Genomic DNA, 17,406 nt, shown 5'->3' with positions numbered 1-17,406 from the left:
GTGTTCTATAGTCAAGGAATTCTTGCAGAGGGGACTACAGATGAAAAATAGCCTTTTGGCTAATTCTGGCTTTTTTAACCCATGGGAAATCATGTGTTTTATTAATTTGCGCTGTCCCCTTTCATAAATAAACTAGGGCTGTCAAAATAAAAAAAAAAATAACGCAGATTAATCCATTCCATATTGACCTTTGACCCGGAGCCGTTCTAGCCTAACCTGACTCCGCCAGATGGATTGCTTCGCATTTGCTCGGCATATCCATCTGGGAACTTTCCGTTGGAGAACTTTTGGGAAGGGGCAAAAATACTGGTTAGCTGATTGGATAAACCGTCTGTCTATCATCTATGTTGGTGATAGACGGGCCAAATCAACCAATCAGATCAACGAAGCGTATGAAAATACATCCACAAGCCCCTGCTGCTGCAGGCAAAGCATAGCTGTTAGCTCAGCAAGCAACATCTCGGTAAAGGATATTTGCCATTTGTGTAACAAGAATTTACAAATAAAAGGCACCCTTTCAGCTTCCCGTTCCATATTCCAAAAGAAGGATCCAAGAGAAAAAAGCATTAGCGAGCGGCTAACAGAATTAGGCCTACCGCTGTCTGAAAATTCTGGTTAGCTGATTGGATAAACCATCTGTCTATCACCACCTAAACCTGCCTCAAAACCAACACTGATTGGCCCGGTTGTTTGGCTAACGGCTCCAAATTTTCTCTATCTCAATGCCAGACTGATCTGCGAGTGGAAAACTGGAGCTCGCCAGATCAGGACGGTCTCACGAGGCTAGTTCTAGCCACCATTCGACTGTAAAATGAAGGAGGGAGACGAGAATGTGCTGCCTGGATCATTGATTGGAACATTTACTTGTAGTAATCTTCTTAATCTGGTGCCCCTGATATGTCTGTCTTCTCTCTGATGCTCTGAGACAGACGAAACACAACAGAAACACCGCTCCACGGGACGCTAGTTAACACTATACTCGACAGCAGCTAACGTTAGCATACTGCTAGTAGCAAGTAGCTAGTAGCTAAATGGTGTGAAGTTTGACTGTGTTTCACTGTAGAGGATTCCAACACCGAGATATAACCGTTCTCTTAATACATTCATGGATATAACCATAGATATAGAACATGTGTTCATATGTTCTATATGGATATAACAGTCTTGTCGGAAAAACAACACAGACGGTACATTCAATGAAGCTGGAAAACTACAGCCTCGTGTTGCATTCGTAGTTGTTGTTAAATGTCCTTTTCCCATCTGGTGGTTGTTTTTGTCGTTCAACAGCAATTTACTAGTGAAATAAGTTATTGTTATAGTTATTACATTATTATGAAATCATTAAATTTTGAAAATCATATGGCCTTAGTAATAAACAAGCTGTTCTTTAATGTCGCCAACTGTTGTTTTTTTCATTTTTTTTAACTTTCTTAAAAAGTATAGCTTCAGGCACCGTTAATTATGTATGCGATTAATTTCGATTAATTAATCAGTTTACCAATTAATCAATTACCAACAGGCTAATATCAACTGCACTTTGAGTTAGCGAGTCAGTATTTCTTCCACAACTGACACACAACAAGAAAGAATATTAAGCTATTTTGTCTTATCTAAAATGTGTGGGCAGCAGTTGAACCCTTCTTGTAGACTTTATACACTTGTATTTGTCATTTCATATTGAGACCTGGTACTTTTTCTCTTTCTGCATGCTTTTAATGCAACTTCAGCACAGTATATAGTACATATTTATGCACACAATATATAATATATATATATTGTGTGCATATATGCAATGCAATAATATAAAGCAGTCAGATTGTTTGTGCTCAACTGGCAGCAAGGCTGCATGAGGCAGGTCAGGCACTGGCCTACTTTGATCTAAGTGACAGGCCTGAGAAAACTATTTGGCCCCGACAGAAAACACTACCTCATGGAAAAGTGCACATCATCCCTCCCTCCCAGGCAGAGACGTACAGTGGCTGTCTTTACGCTGTACAACGGCCTGTTTCCATCTCCGGCACTCAGAAACCACACGTTGAGCGAGGCAAAAGATTTCCTGTCAGAGTGAAGAAAGTGTGTGTGTGTGGGTGTGTGGGCACCTTTCTTGTCACCTCATGCCTCACTCTCCTTCCACTTCAGCTTCTCAGGGATTTCTTAATGACATTCCACTTTAAGCTTTCCTGTGACCCGTCAGTCATTAAAGTTAAAACAAAAGCACTGCACACTTGTCGTTTAACAGCAGGGATCTTCAACTAATGCTTTTCCGCTTCCAGAAACACTTACAGATAAATTCCCCTTTTAACTGAGCAGATGCATCCTGCAGAAATCTCTTATCTATCATTCTTAAATGGTTATCCCAATCTCACATAGAACAGTTGGCATCCTCTTGTTCAACAGCCACACAGTTCTTTCCCCCCCATTCTTTTACCCCCGGTGGACTAGCGAACACTGCAACAAATGTCTTAATGGCTGCATTTGTTCACTTCCCTCCTCCACAACGTCATGAATTTTAAATGGCTCCTGTTTAATTTACTGCTGCAGTATGTCTGGTATTTTGCAGAAAACGCTGAGGGCGAGCAGCCTCTCTCTGTGGAAAGTAAGAGGCAGCCCTTGATTCACTTTCACTTTATCAGTCACATGCAAAAATCTCTGCTATTCAACAGGTAATCAGTAATGCTATGAAAACCTGAGGCAAGTGGAAATATCTCAGAGTAAAAGTCACCATGGGACCTCCATCTGTTGGAGCATATGCCCGGTGTCACCTGGGTGCGTGGAAAATAGGCCTTGATGTTGCTGCATTGTTATTCGTTGATATCTTTTATTCCATCTTCCACTGGTTTCTCTTCCACATCTGCTATCTGATACATCTTAAAGTGTTCATATTACGCTTTTTGGCTTTTTCCCTTTCATTTATTGTGTCATATATCTTTTTTGTGCACGTTATAGGTTTACAAAGTGAAAAAGCCCAAAGTCCCCCCCAAAGGGACTTACCATCTCCAACAGAAAACACTGTTCACCAACTGCTCCAAACAGCTCTATTGTAGTCCATCCTTTACTTCAGAGACAAACGTGGTCACTTTGTAACACACGTTATAATGCTCACCTAGCTGCTAGTGTGACACGCCCTCATACTCTGCTTCTGACTGGCTAGTAGTCCTTACCTAGGTACTGTCAGGGGACGCCCTCATACTCTGCTTCTGACTGGCTAGTAGTCCGTACTGAGCATGTGCGACTCCCAACAAAGATGGTACAGAAGTGTGATGTCTCACTTTGTAGCTAAAACAGAAAGCTCAACACACAGGGTGAAAAGAGGAGCTGTAGCAATGTGCAGTACAACAAAAATATAGTGTTTTTTTTAAATGAAACCATGTAAATCTATTCTGGTACAACCTCTAAACACATGAACTTGAAAATGAGCATAATATGAACACTTTGAAGTCTTATCATAACACAGCTTTCTGGTCTGGTTTTGAATTTGTTTGCCCTTTAAATGGACTGTGGGGAGATCTCAATGCAAAGAGCCTAGTCCTAGCCCTTATTGAGAGTGGCCATGGTCACTTGTCTGCTCATGGAAAGCCCACTGCCACACAGCCATGATTCTTAGGAGACAGAGTTGGACTCTTACAATAGTAATTAAACAAATAATGTTTGTCTTATTATTTATTAAAAAGTGGTCATCAATAGGTTAAGGAGTTGTTGTGCTTGTCCTCTCTCTCTCTATCTCTGTCTCTCTCCTTTTCTGCTGCACGGCTGTAAGCCAGGATTTGTATTCTTTTCTCTGTACCTCACTCATTTACCACTTACCCTGCATGGCATACTGGTGTTTCAGACTAAGAAAGCAGAAAGAAAGCAAAGATTTCCATCTTTCTCAAAAATAGCACTAATTGTGTAATAGAGAGAAAAAGTAAACCAAAGTGAGCATGTACTGGGTGATTTTGGATTTGCTGGAGTGAAGATAATCAGCATTCATTTCTCCCATTTCCTGTTTCACACAGAGAGTTAGAGGATGGGAAATTGGGAGGCAACAGGTAGATGCTTTTATTATTTGCCTCACTGTCAAACACATTATCCATGGCTGAGAAAACAATGCAGTTCCAGTCTTGGAGCAGAATAGGAGCAGTGATTTAGTCACACTCATTTGCAGTAACAGAAAGTCGCACCCAGCATCCTGTCGCACTGCTCGGCAACTTTACAAAACTGATAAGAGAGGAATGAGTCAGGAGTGACGGACGACTGCAGTGATCTTTCAAGCGTTATTCATCTTTAAAGCTGGTAAATCTAAAACTTCTTTGTGTCAGTATTCACTACATTTACACTGGAACAAGTTAACACTTGCCTTAATCAATACATTTACGTTAAATATGTATATGTATGTGGATCAATTTATTTATAAAAATGTATGTGAAAGTGGTTACATGTAGTGATTCATTTCACGTGATTGAAGTATAGAGAGGCGAAGTCACGGCCCTTCCGGTGGACCTCATGGGACCTTAATTTGGAAAAAATATGAACGGTAGTGAAGGGGGAGAGGCAAATTATTTTTTGATCTCATTTGAATTGAGCCATGGATTACAAATATAATGTTCGTCAATTTAAAAGATGATTTTTCAAACGAAGAAAGTCTCAGTTTAGCCGTAGGTTTGTCATATGACCATTCAGTTTTGGGTGAAACCGCTCCGTGAATCTCGTCTCGCACAATTTACGTCACCTAGCTTGATGCTCAACTTGCTCTCTAGCTAGCTAGCTTAGCGCTGTTCCACAACACATGTAACGTTATCTTACCTGATGTGTTTTATCAAGTGAAGGGTTTTCAGCAGAGAAGCAAAAGAGCAAGCAAGATTCTCTGCTCATTTGAGTAAGACGTCATCCATGCGACTTTGAAGTGTGTAGTCTTTCTAATTACTAGTGCTGCCAAACGATTAAAATATTTAATCGCGATTAATTGCATTAATGTCATAGTTAAATCACAATTAATCACACATTTTTATCTATTCTAAATGTCCCTTGATTTCTTTTTGTCACATTATTTTTTCTCATTTTAATGCTCTTATCAACATGGAAAAGTGGATCGGCTCGCTTTGTGCTTTTGTCGTCTGGCTTTGACGAGGGGGGTAGAACACATAGAACACATTTCTGAGTACCCCCCTCTAGTGTCAAAGATCTGAAATGTTACATATATGTTACATTGGGCGTTTTTGGTAATATTTTTCCTCATTTGAAAATAAATCAGCTCGACAGTCTTTTTGCTGAGTTTCACAGATTTGTCTTTTTATTTGGAGTCCCACAACATACCTAACTTTACTTCATACCTTTGACATCACCTTTTTTTTTTTTAGATCCAACAAGAAACGTGCAAACTAAAAATAAATAAGACTGCCTCATAATTGAGGTCTTCTCAACAAGTTGCTGTAACTGTAAAGACAAAGCAACAGACTTAGTGCAAATAAGTGTAAAAACCAAAAGAGCTGTATCCTCAGCACCATGTTTGAATCATCAGCATTTGTGGAAGTTTAGCTTAGGCTAAATGGTAACATATGAAAAATGTCTTTCCTCAAACGCACATTGCATTTCTCACAGAAGGTGGTGGTTGCATTGATTTTGCAGAATTTGCAACGGCCACGCTTGTCACATTTCACAGGCCAGTGTGCAACCTGGTCTACGCGAATATCACCTGGAACTCCAACACAAACTCTCTTGGGTGGCAGAGATGTGGCATTAGATAATGGGCGACCCCTTTGTGATTGCAGAAGAACAAGGCTAGTTGCAACCTCTGCCTGGAAGCTCCTTTGTTCAAGTGGCTTGTGGACACCAAGTAGTTTACAGTCAGGGTGGTAGATCAACCATGCATTTTTAAGGCCTAGCATTATGGTTGGCCAGAACAGGTAGAGGTACCATCTCGGTTACCTCATGTGTGGTTGCAATGCATGTGTCAAGGAAGTCTACAATATTCTGCTAAATCCCCTTCTTCTTCACCTCCTCAACACCCAGGTCCTGAGATCTCAAGGTAAAGGGTATGCAGGTGTTGAACTTCTTTTGCAGGAAGTCCACCTCCATGAACTCTTCTGCCCTATGAGATGTCTTGACCCACATGGACCTTGACCCACGTCACAGTTGGGTCACTTTCAGGTCCGCCAGTCTGGACATTTTCTTTAGCTTTGCCATGGAATGGACATTCACCCAGTCCCTGATGGCCTTGTTTTTGAGTTCCCTGACCTCCATCTTCTTAGAATTTGAGTTTTTGACAACTGACACAAAATCCTCAAAATCATACACCACTCCTCCTGGTCTGCGTCTCATCTCTTGTTCCATGCCATGATGCACATTGTCAGCACTTATGAAAGTGTGACCAGGCTCAAAGAATTTTAGGGTGACATCTTCAGTTGCTACAAGATTGGAGTTGACAAAGGACATAAAAGACAAAAGAAGGCACCAGTTCTTGTGTTGGGCACTGCAGTTGTCAACCCAGTAGATGATAGGTTTGCAGTCCCTCTCTTTTTCTAGTGCCACCTGATATGCAAATGTGATCTCTTTTGCACTCCGCCCTGCAACTCCTTTGTGCCAGACCACAGATTTTCAATTCAATTAAATTTTATTTATAGTATCAAATCATAACAAGAGTTATCTCGAGACGCTTTACACAGATTTCACACCAGGCAGTCTAGGAAGCATTATCACTTTCTGCATGTCTACACTTCTGACTGACGTACTATCGGGCCGTACCGATAGTTTTCCGGGGCTTCCTTCTGGTGTTTCAGCTTTTGCAATCCTCCTCTCCGAGTTTGGCCAAACTGATGTCCTTAGAGCTTACTGCTTTTTAATAGGTGTCATAGCCGCACTGGTGGCCTTTCTCCAAGTAGTCAGCAAACATCAGCTTGATGCTGATGTCACTGGGGAGATACCGGCAGCAGGGTGCATGCTCCCTGTTGTAGTGGCTGACGGTTGGATTAAAAGACTCGATATGAGCATACAAGGGTTCCAGGTCGAGCTTGTTTGCAGGCTCATGTCTCCATCTCTGGTCAGCAGGTGGGGCTAGGGCTGACGTTAGTTCTTTGCCCATCACTGACAGAACTATGCTATCATTTGTCAGATGATAGCCTAGTGTAGAAAGGAAGAAGAGTTTGCATACTTGCTGTGGGTTTCCGCCTGCATCTTTCTGTCTATAGATGAAAGACCTGCTTCACCTACTTGGGTTTGCAAAGACCTTTTTCCCTTGTGACCTGGCTGACACAATGAAATACAACGGCTCTCTTTTCTTTATATGTAAGGTCCCAGAAATCCTGCCATATCTTCCTTTGGTGGTCCTCTGAAAATTTGGCAGAGCATTGCTCTTGATTCCACATGGGGCCCGCAATGGTGGTCTACTGATGGGCTCTGGAAGAGGAGCAGGATTTGATGTTGCTGTGGCCTCACAGCTTGGGACAGGCTCCTGCACAGACAAGGGATGAGGGGTTGTCATCTCTAGCTAAGTTTCCGTCCACTTGTCAATCGAATTATGCCTTTTGTTTTCCCTCCGGCACCGCTGCAAAACAACTCTCTTTTTTGTGATGTATCGCTGTTTGAGCGCCTTCCATTTACTCAGGAGAATGTCCCACGGCTTGTCGTAACCTTTGTTGCTCATTTCATTTGTGAGTTCCTGATAAATGATGGCATTTCTTAGATTTTTGCTATCTAAAATAGCGGTTATATTTTGCACGTAAATTAAATTCAAAAAGTCTCTCGTCTCCTCGCTCATCCACTTACCTCTGTCTTTGTTGACACGCGCCATGTGTGCAAACAGAGCGGAAATACTGGGTGGAAATTAACTAAAACTTGTGTGTTGGGCCTCACACTTGCTTCTGATGTTGGAGAGCTTGAGTGCCTTAACATTTCACTGCAGAAGAAGATCCAGACTGTCTCTGGAATGCAGGCTGCAGTCGATTGTGTCCGATCTTCTCAGGGAAAGAGAAATGACAAGACCTATCTTGATCCTATCTGTATGAGAAAGCTACAGCGTTGGTTAACTCCATTGAAACAGTTGATTCTATTGAGACAACACAATCAAGGCGCTTTGCTGGCAAAGCAGTGGAACATTACAGGGCAGAGTTCTTTCAAGTATTGGATTGTGTGGAGGTTCAGTTTGGTGATTGTTTCAACCAGGACAGTCTAAAGACTGCAAAACTTAGAGGATGTCCTTCTGACCGGGGAGTTAAGTGATACAATAAATGAGTACCCTGAGTTGCATAAAGGTTCTCTCTCAGTACAGTAGCCACTTTTTCTCCAGAAATACCCCTGTAGCAGCAGTGGAGAGGCAGCAGAGGCCCTAAGGGCAATGCCAGTGGAGGTGCGGGGGTTGTTTGATCAAGTTGAGGTCCTCGTTAGAATTCTGATAGTGGTGCCGGCATCCTCACGTGAAGCTGAGAGGAGCTTCAGTGCATTGCGGAGACTGAAGACATGGCTAAGAGCGACAATGACCCAAGACAGACTTAACAGTCTGTTAGTCTGCCATGTGCACAAAGAAAGGCTGGATAGCCTTAAAATAAACAACATATGCCAAGTTTGTCGGTGTACGTTTTTGACAGAATAGAACCCAAATGCAGACACAACGCAGAGCCGGAGTAGCGTTAACAGGTTTATTCCAAAAGTTCAAAAAGGTCCAGATTGTAACAAAAGGAGATAACAAGTCCAGGTCCACAAAGGGGTACAGGTCCAGGGTTCAGAGCAGGAATAATACAGTGTAGTCCAAGTGGTAGTGTCGAGTCCGTTGAGAGATCCAGTTGCGGCAAGCAGGATAGGCGGGTGGCAGGTGTCATGTTCCAATACTGTAACACAAAAAAGAAAAATTAGAACAGGCCAAAAAGAACAATTAGAAAAGGCCAAAAACCACAGAGAGCAACTAGCAGGTGGTTTCAGCAGCAAAACTAGCATGTGGTCTAGACTATGATCCGATGAGGAGCGGTAGGTTGACCAGGTATATGTAGCAGAGGTGATTGGTGTAGATTGGCTGCAGCTGGAACCCTGACTCCCGCACACCAGACTTCACTCCTGCAATTAAGGACAGAGAGGGGAGGAGGGGAGCAGAGACAGAGAGCTGTCTAGCAGCAGCCACAGCAGCTTAACAGTGGGGCCCAGTGATACCAGGAAAAATACATTTGGTGCTTTTGTTTAGTGCATATGTTGTCTTGTAAGTGTGCTTTAAGTTACAGGTATTTGGTACTTTTGTTTAGTGCCTGTCCCGTCATGTAAATTTGCTTTAAATTAAATTTATTTTTTATTTCTACTTCTAAAACAGTGACTATAACCTAAAACATTTATTTGTTACAAAAGCATTGTATTTCTTTTATATGGGGACACTTTTTCAAAATTAGTCATTATGTTTTAAGTTGTTTTTGTGGCTTGATGGCAAAGAAGTAAAAAATAAATAAATGGTTTTAAAGAGGAATATTTTGGTCAATTTAGTCAGCTTTTTCATTGAATCAAGAGAAACACTGAAAAAAAGGATAATGGTACAGTCTCCATGCTACACTAATGATAGTAGTAAGGCTTTCCGCTTTGTACAAAAATCCTCTACAAGTATAATTGTGGCTGTATTATTTGTGTCCCCTTCAAAAGTTGCTCTTCAGAAATTTTATCTTTATTGTCCCCCCCTACTGTTAGATCAGATTTACGCCCCTGTGTATCGCCATGTATGGGCTACTATTAGGCAAATGCGTGGTCATGTGGTAGCTTGATCAAAGGCAGGCTAGTTCCAAGGGTTGTTTTCTGTAGAGGAGCCGGCTACAGCTACGCAGAGACACACATTTCTCCCCATAACAAGTCCTATAGTAATCACAATATCGAAGCTTGTTATTGTTGACATTACCTTTTCATGAGTTACAACATGCTGAACTCATAAGTTGCTTGGCTTCCACCCATAGATGGTGCACGTTACAAAATAACCTATTACAGCACCTACTTATTTTACTATAATTTTAATTTTATGATTTTAATTTAAATTAAATTTAAATTAAATTTTAAAATTTCTCTTTTATGATGCACACCATTCTCATTTACGGAGTCATGATCTACTTATTATAAGACATTTTCTACATGACCATGTAGAAGCTTTCTACTCAAAATATTTCAATTCCTCAACCAAACTATTATGTTAAAATCACTTTATTAAATTCAACCATGAAATTTGAAACATGTACTTAAAAGCATCCCCCATGTGCTCCTGCTGGACTACAGTCAGGTCAGCATCTTTCAGCAGGGCTTCTGCATTCTGAAAGAAAAATAACACATTTTTAAAAACTAAATAAATAAATAATTTGATGGCCCGTGTGTGTATTCAGAGATTTAGCGTGGGCATGGGTGATTTGGTATTACAATTTGAACACACACACACACACACACACACACACACACACACACACACAAACACACACAAAACAAATCTATCACCATGTTTATGTGCTGCAAGATTAATGAATAATCTATTAACCTATATAGCCCATCCCTGGTCTTTACTTCCACAAAAGACAATACTTCCCATCAGGACAAACTGCTTGACCCATCCTTCTGTCTGGTAACAGGGATTTTCTGTAAGGTCCATCCATCAAGACACTCCCCTGTTCTGGACCCTCTCTCCTTCAAGAATTTTCTAAGGATTAAAAAAGAATACAATTAAAATAATATTAAAAAACAAAAGTGAGATGGATCATTGACACTAATTTATCCCAAAGAAATGAGCAATAGTGTTGCCATTGGAATCACACCTCTCAGACCAGTACAACACAATAAAGCATGGGGCTCCAGAGGTACAAAGAGTTTTTTGTTACTGTGGCGCGTCTCCCGACGTTTAAGGCGCCCTTTCCCCGTAAGTTTTTTCCTAAACCCAACCTCCGCCATCCCGTTATTGCGTCTCGCGGGCTGTCTCGCGGGCGCCTCCCGGGCACCTCCCGGCTTATGGAGCGTCCTTTTCGGCCGCCTCATCCAGCAGGTCTCCAGCGGGCCGCCTCGCGGGCGCCTCGCGGGCGCCTCGCAGCTTGTGGAGCGACCTTTTCGGCCGCCTCCCGGCGTCCTTTCCCCGAGAAAATAACATGACATTTACACGTAAAAAACGAGAAAAACGTCTCCGTGAACACGTATCAATAGATTAAGAATAACGTGGACATTTACACGAACTGCCGTGAGACCGGGTTGGATATCTATATATCTAATAAATGGTGGTAAATATTTGATGAGTTAACGTACCGCCAGTGTAAGAAGTACTGACGCTGTCTTGCGACACTGGGTATGGAGTACAAGATGTAAATCTGTCGTAGTTTCACTCTGGCAAAAACAAGGAACCAGTTTGCATGTCTGCATACCGGCAGAAGAATCCAGTCATAGTCCTCCAAATGCACTTACTCACCAAAACACAAAAAATAGTCTCAGTAAGGACACAACAACAATATTAAGTCTGGCCAAGTTATTGTATAATCGTTTTATTGACCTTTTTGTAGTCCCAAGTAGTGTATTTGCCCTGTACCCAGAAGTTCACGACAGCGCACTGGAGAACAAACACTTTCTTGGGAGATTCCTCTGACAGGACTCCGAGATATGCCTGTATGATCTAACATCCCCCCCCCAAACACAAAGCCAAAATGCCTCTGACAGAGACGAACACAGTTCTTCCACACATTAGTCCACTGTACCTAGCTCCTTTCATATTGGTCTGGATCAGGGCTGCCCATTACGTCGATCGCGATCGACAGGTAGATCGCGATCTACCAGTCGATCGCAAAGGTAGTGTGCGTAGATCTCATGGCATTAAAAAAAAAATAGATGTCAGCCTATCATCCATCCTCACTAGGACATTTTCACTTGATTGACATACAGGACAACCAATCTAACGTCTGATCTTTTCTGACATACGGGTCAGCACGCATGTGCATACAGCAGCGGCAAAATTCCAGCAAGCTAGTGAGTTGCCCAGTTAGCCTAAGTAATTTCTACTTAACTTAAAAAGGGTATAAAAATGAGTGGGGGAGCTGGAATAATTAAGAAGCCAAAAACCTACCACTTCCATACAGAATGGGAAGAGGACTTTTTTTTTTACAATGTCCTATTGCAAATCTACCAGAAGAATGTAATGTAATGTCTGGTTTCAACTGTATATCAATAAATCATATGTTTTGCTATGTTAAGATGTGTGATATGCAAAAGTGATGGTTTGAATCACCCACTTTTTCAAGCTTCATGCTCCATATATACGCTATCTATGAACAACTAAGCTAAGATGAATTTACAAATTTTGTTATTAAAGTACTGTTTATGCATATTTTCATTCTACTTGGATTAAATCTGTAAATTAAACCTTTATTTAATTAATTTGTTGCAAAGTCCCCACTAATAATGATGGAATTTGTGTGAATTATGTAAATAACATGTAAATGAGGTCCAACCAACCATGTTAACTCGGTTTTTTACAAGTCCCCATATAGGATGGGGAAGTCATTACTTTATCAATTCAGATGTTTGAAGGTATAAGCTAACAAAGCTATGGTGAGTATACTTGATTTTTTTCATACCTCTAGCACCTTTAGAAAGGGTGGTCCCCACAAGTGATGGTTATAAAGTTGGTTCTCATAAAACATATATATGAGTGTGTGTGTGTGTGTGTGTGTGTAAGCGGTGCAGAGCAGAGTTTGACCTTAGCTGACAACTGCAAGCTAGAGGCCCTTGCTCTGTTAAAGGGAGAAACTAGTCTACGCCAAGAGAGATCTTCCAACATCTAACAAACAAAACAAAATTAACAGAACATTGTATATCAATAATAGAATTACAAAGTTGAACAATATCACATTTGGATATACCAATTCAGAAATGAAATAGCAGTTCGCTTGGAGGGACAAGCTCCCTATTTTTTATTTTTTTATTTTTTAACAATCTCATAGTTTTCTTAAATCCTCTCTTTTTTAGTAAATAAAAAGAACCTTGTTTGAGACAGAGTTTTGATGTAATCACAGTGGCCGTTTCAACACCCTTCAGGGTCTTTTCAGTGATACTTTTAGAGGCTAAATAGTTGTGGTCTTAAATTCTTAGTTTCTGCTCTTAAGTGATATATAATGTGTTGGTCATTCTCTGAACAGGCCATCAAATATTATGATATTTATATTATATTGACCAATTTGTCAGTTGCATTCATTCCTGTATGTATATATTTTGTATAAGTAATGATTATGATAAATAATTGAGCTCAGGTTGAAATGCAGATAACATGAGACCAGGGTAGTATTACTTACTATTAAATACTTCAAGATAGTACTACTTACTTTTAACGTTGTCGTTTTTTGGGGCAACGTTGAATCTCATCTTACATTTGTTTTTATCACTGATCACATAAGGTTTAAAAATGTTTAATGTTTGTATATTTATTATAATTAGCTAAACTACTTACTACTACTACTCTTTTTAAAGTGACATCTTTCACCACATTACACACATCCAATCTTTTAAGCGAATGTTAGTTACATTAAAATTATACAAAATAATTTTTGTATTCATGAATTCATATTCATGTTCATGTTGTTCATACCATATCTTGTCTGTGAGACTTACATTTTGGCAATGTGTTAATTCTGTATTAGGAAATTATGATGCACTATCGCTAAAACATAAATGCATCTGGTGATGTTTTTATTGAATTTTCAGTACATTGTAACAACTGAACAGTCGCCTCAATTTGTGAGTGATACAGTATATGGAAAAACGACACCATAAAAATAACATAAAAATAAAATAAATCGTACAAAAGGGGAGAAACAAGTCTTGTGAGGAAAGGCGATGATATAAAAATAGAAATAAAATGTATACATTTCAAGTCACTGTATGTTGGGTTTAACACATATCGTACCATACATCTGACGGAATTTCCATTATTAGTTCCTTTTCCCACGTTGATATCAAATATAATGTTGAGTTGCCCCTACATTTATCTTATAACTGGATTACATTCTTGTGAGTTCTCCATTTTCAATTCTTTGTTGTAGTAATCTCTAAATTGTATATACCTAAATAAATCCCAATTGTGAAGGGAACATTTTTCTTTTAATGTTTGGAAAGTCTGTAATTCCTTGTTGTCTATTATCGTACACACTGCCTTAATACCTTTTACTGCCCAATCCTTGAATATGGCATCATTAACTCCTGGCTTAAACAGGGTGTCAAAGGCTATACATCTAAGCACTCACTGGTCTTTCCTTAGTTTTAGCTGCCTCACAAAGTTAAACCAGAACTCGAGAGCACTAGAAGTTAGTCTATTTTACCTTTGACTAATGAGGGGATTTGTCTTTCTCCTAACACTGACTGGATCGGATAACCTTCAACGTACGTCTTGATTTCCTTCCATCTAGCAAAATAGTTGTCATTACACCAAAGAAATAGGGGGCGGAACTGAGCTGCATAAAAATAATCTTTAAGATTGGGGAGCACCATTCCTACTTTATTGTTTGGCCGACTGAAGTGTTGCATATTTTATTCTAGGCTTATTTCCATCCCAGATAAATCTAGAAAAAAGCATGTCCAAGGCTAAGAACTGATGACCTCTACTGGCAAGGCCTGAATAGATATAGCAATCTAGGCAAAATGTTCATCTTAATTACGCTAATCTTACTACTAAAATCCAATGTGTGTGTAGACCATCTTTCAATATCTTTTTTAATATTTTGGTTAATTAAATTATATTTTACCTCATATAATTTGTTTTAACTATGTGCACCTGTAAGTACTTTGTTGATTCCATTTCCCTTCTTACATCATATCTACATCTTATTTCCTTTGAAGGAGTATAGTTGAATGACCAGAGTTGTGTCTTTGTAATATTTATTTTATAACCAGCATAATAACTAAACTCCTCTAGGATTTCCATCAGTATAGGTAAGGAGGTCTCAGGGTCCATCAAATGAACAACAATATTGTCCAAAAATAAACTAATCAAGTGATCTTTGTGACCAATTTTAATGTCTTGTATTTTACCATGTTGGCAAATTGCCTGGGCCAGGATTCAATATAAAACGCAAATAGTGTGGGACTGAGGCAACAACCTTGTCTAGTGCCCCTCTCCAATGGGAAAAATGGATACAATGATCCATTCACTTGGTTGTTGATAAAGTGTTCTAATTATCTATAGTTACTGCAATATTCCCTCCTTTGGGAGTACTGTAATAAGTGCCTCTTTCCATGATGGCGGGAGTTTACCTTCTCCTTTAATCCAATTAAATGCTTTCAGCAGGATGGGAACTAGCTCTTCTTTAAAGGTTCTATACCACTGGAAAACCATCACTACCTGGAGTTTTACTTGATTTTAAGTTGGCTATTGCATTATTTATCTCTTCCAGTGAAAACATCTGCTATGATACAGTCATTGTGTCTCTTGCCAATACGAGGTAGATCCAGATCGTTAAGAAAAGGTTCCATTGCTTCTACTTTAGTACTGGAGGTTTCGGTATATAGTTTTTTTGTAGTAGTATAGGAAAATGGCTTCTATTTCTACAGGATGATATTTTAGTTGATTTGTTTCTGGGTCCCGCATCTTATGTATGGTACTATCCGCTTCTTGTTTACGTAGGCAAGTAATTCAGCGGCCTTAGGGCCTGATTCGTAATATGTCTGGTTGTAAAAACGAGCTTTCTTCTCAACATCTTGTTCTAATAGATCATTAATCTGATTCTTTAATTGTTGTATTTGCACTAAAAGTTGTGGATCACTGTTATTTTTATGTTGCTGCTCCACATTAGATAGGTCTAATACAAGGTTATTATATTCCAAGACCCTCCTCTTTTTTTTGACGTTGTTGAGGCAATCAATTTGTCGCGAGTCACTGCCTTCAGTGAGTCCCATACTGTAGATGGATCCACCTCTCCGTTGTCATTAATCTTCACATATTCTCTTATATCTGATTTAATTTATTATACAGCTGATTTGTTATTTAATACGCCTATATTTAACCCCGTATTCCGCCTCCTACCTTCTAGTTGAACTGTTAGATATAGTGCACTATGGTCAGAGACATCAGCTACCTCAATTCTATTTTTCTTTAGACTCCTTGTATCCAAGTAGCTATTCAATACTATGTTAAAATCACCTACACATAAACAGACACCCTCTGCTTCCAGTGCAGTTACATCCATTAGTTATTTGATAAATAGTTTGTTACTATTAGGAGGTGCATAAACATTTACTAAGGTTACTGTATCCTCTTCAATCGTTCCCTTAACAATGATATATCTACCCTCGTTCTCTTTTATTTCCTTAATGACTTTGAACTTAAGTGTATTTGCAATAAAAATAGCAATTCCTCTCCTGTGACTTTGCACAAATTAATTATAATAGGTGTTTTTAAAACCAAACCGTTTCAATTTGTCATGCTCTTGCTGAGAAAGATGAGTTTCTTGCAAACCCCCCAAAAAAAAAACCAACAATATATGTACGTTCTCTTTTTTAATTTGGCTTTTACCTTAGACCTTTTAAATTGGGTTTCCCAACCCAATCACATTTAAGGACAGTAACTTCACTTCATTAGACTGCATCACAGCTGGGCTGAAAATATCTCACACCATTATGTTCCCACAGGCTAACCATTGAAACCATAAGTAAAGATAACTGGAGCACAATGACGTGCTTAGAACAAGCATTATAACAAACACAAAATAAAACTTCCAAAGTCTGAAGAGCATTCTTCAGTTTTAAGTGTAGGGGGTATGATACTTTGACTAACAGTCTCTGAACTTAAGTGCGTGCCCGTGGACAGAGCTGAACTCTCACTTCTCTCGTAAGTCAGCACATTAATACAATATAGTGGCCTAGATATCTAGACGCTCCCTAGCGGCAGCCAGGGTCAGTTTTTCAAAGTCAATTTTTACACTAATCTAGATTGCTATACCAATGTGAGTACTGATGATAGCAAAAAAATAAAAAAAATAGCCAAATCGGTGGTAGCAACACGGAGCTGCTGCAGTTAATGCCCAGAGCTTCCAGTTAGCTGAAACAGCATTTTTGGGGGCCTAAGATAAAGAGTGCCTTTGTGCCTCTTAACAGACAAAAAATGCAATTAAAATGTCTGTGCAACATGAACAGGGTCCTTAAATGACAACAAGATGCGTTTAGGAACTTAGCCATTGTTTGAATTCACCTATCCCGTTAGCTGCTAGCTGCCGTCTGAGATGATTGAGTGTGTTCAGCCAGGCTTCGGTAATAATCATCACCAAGCTGTTAGCTTGGAGTTAAGCACTGAAGTCATTCTTAAAAAATGAAGATGTGTTCAGAGTTTTGCCGACCACATACGGCAAAAGTTTAATCTATCACCTAGCGTTGCTCTGCCTGGTTGTAGCACTATCCTATTGGTGCAGAGGGAATTTTGAAAGACTTACGTTTATCGTAAGTAAACCCATCGGATTGAGCCCTGCC

Source organism: Perca flavescens, chromosome 22, assembly GCF_004354835.1.
Source record: "Perca flavescens isolate YP-PL-M2 chromosome 22, PFLA_1.0, whole genome shotgun sequence".
NCBI lineage: Eukaryota > Metazoa > Chordata > Actinopteri > Perciformes > Percidae > Perca > Perca flavescens.
This window is presented reverse-complemented; position numbering follows the sequence as displayed.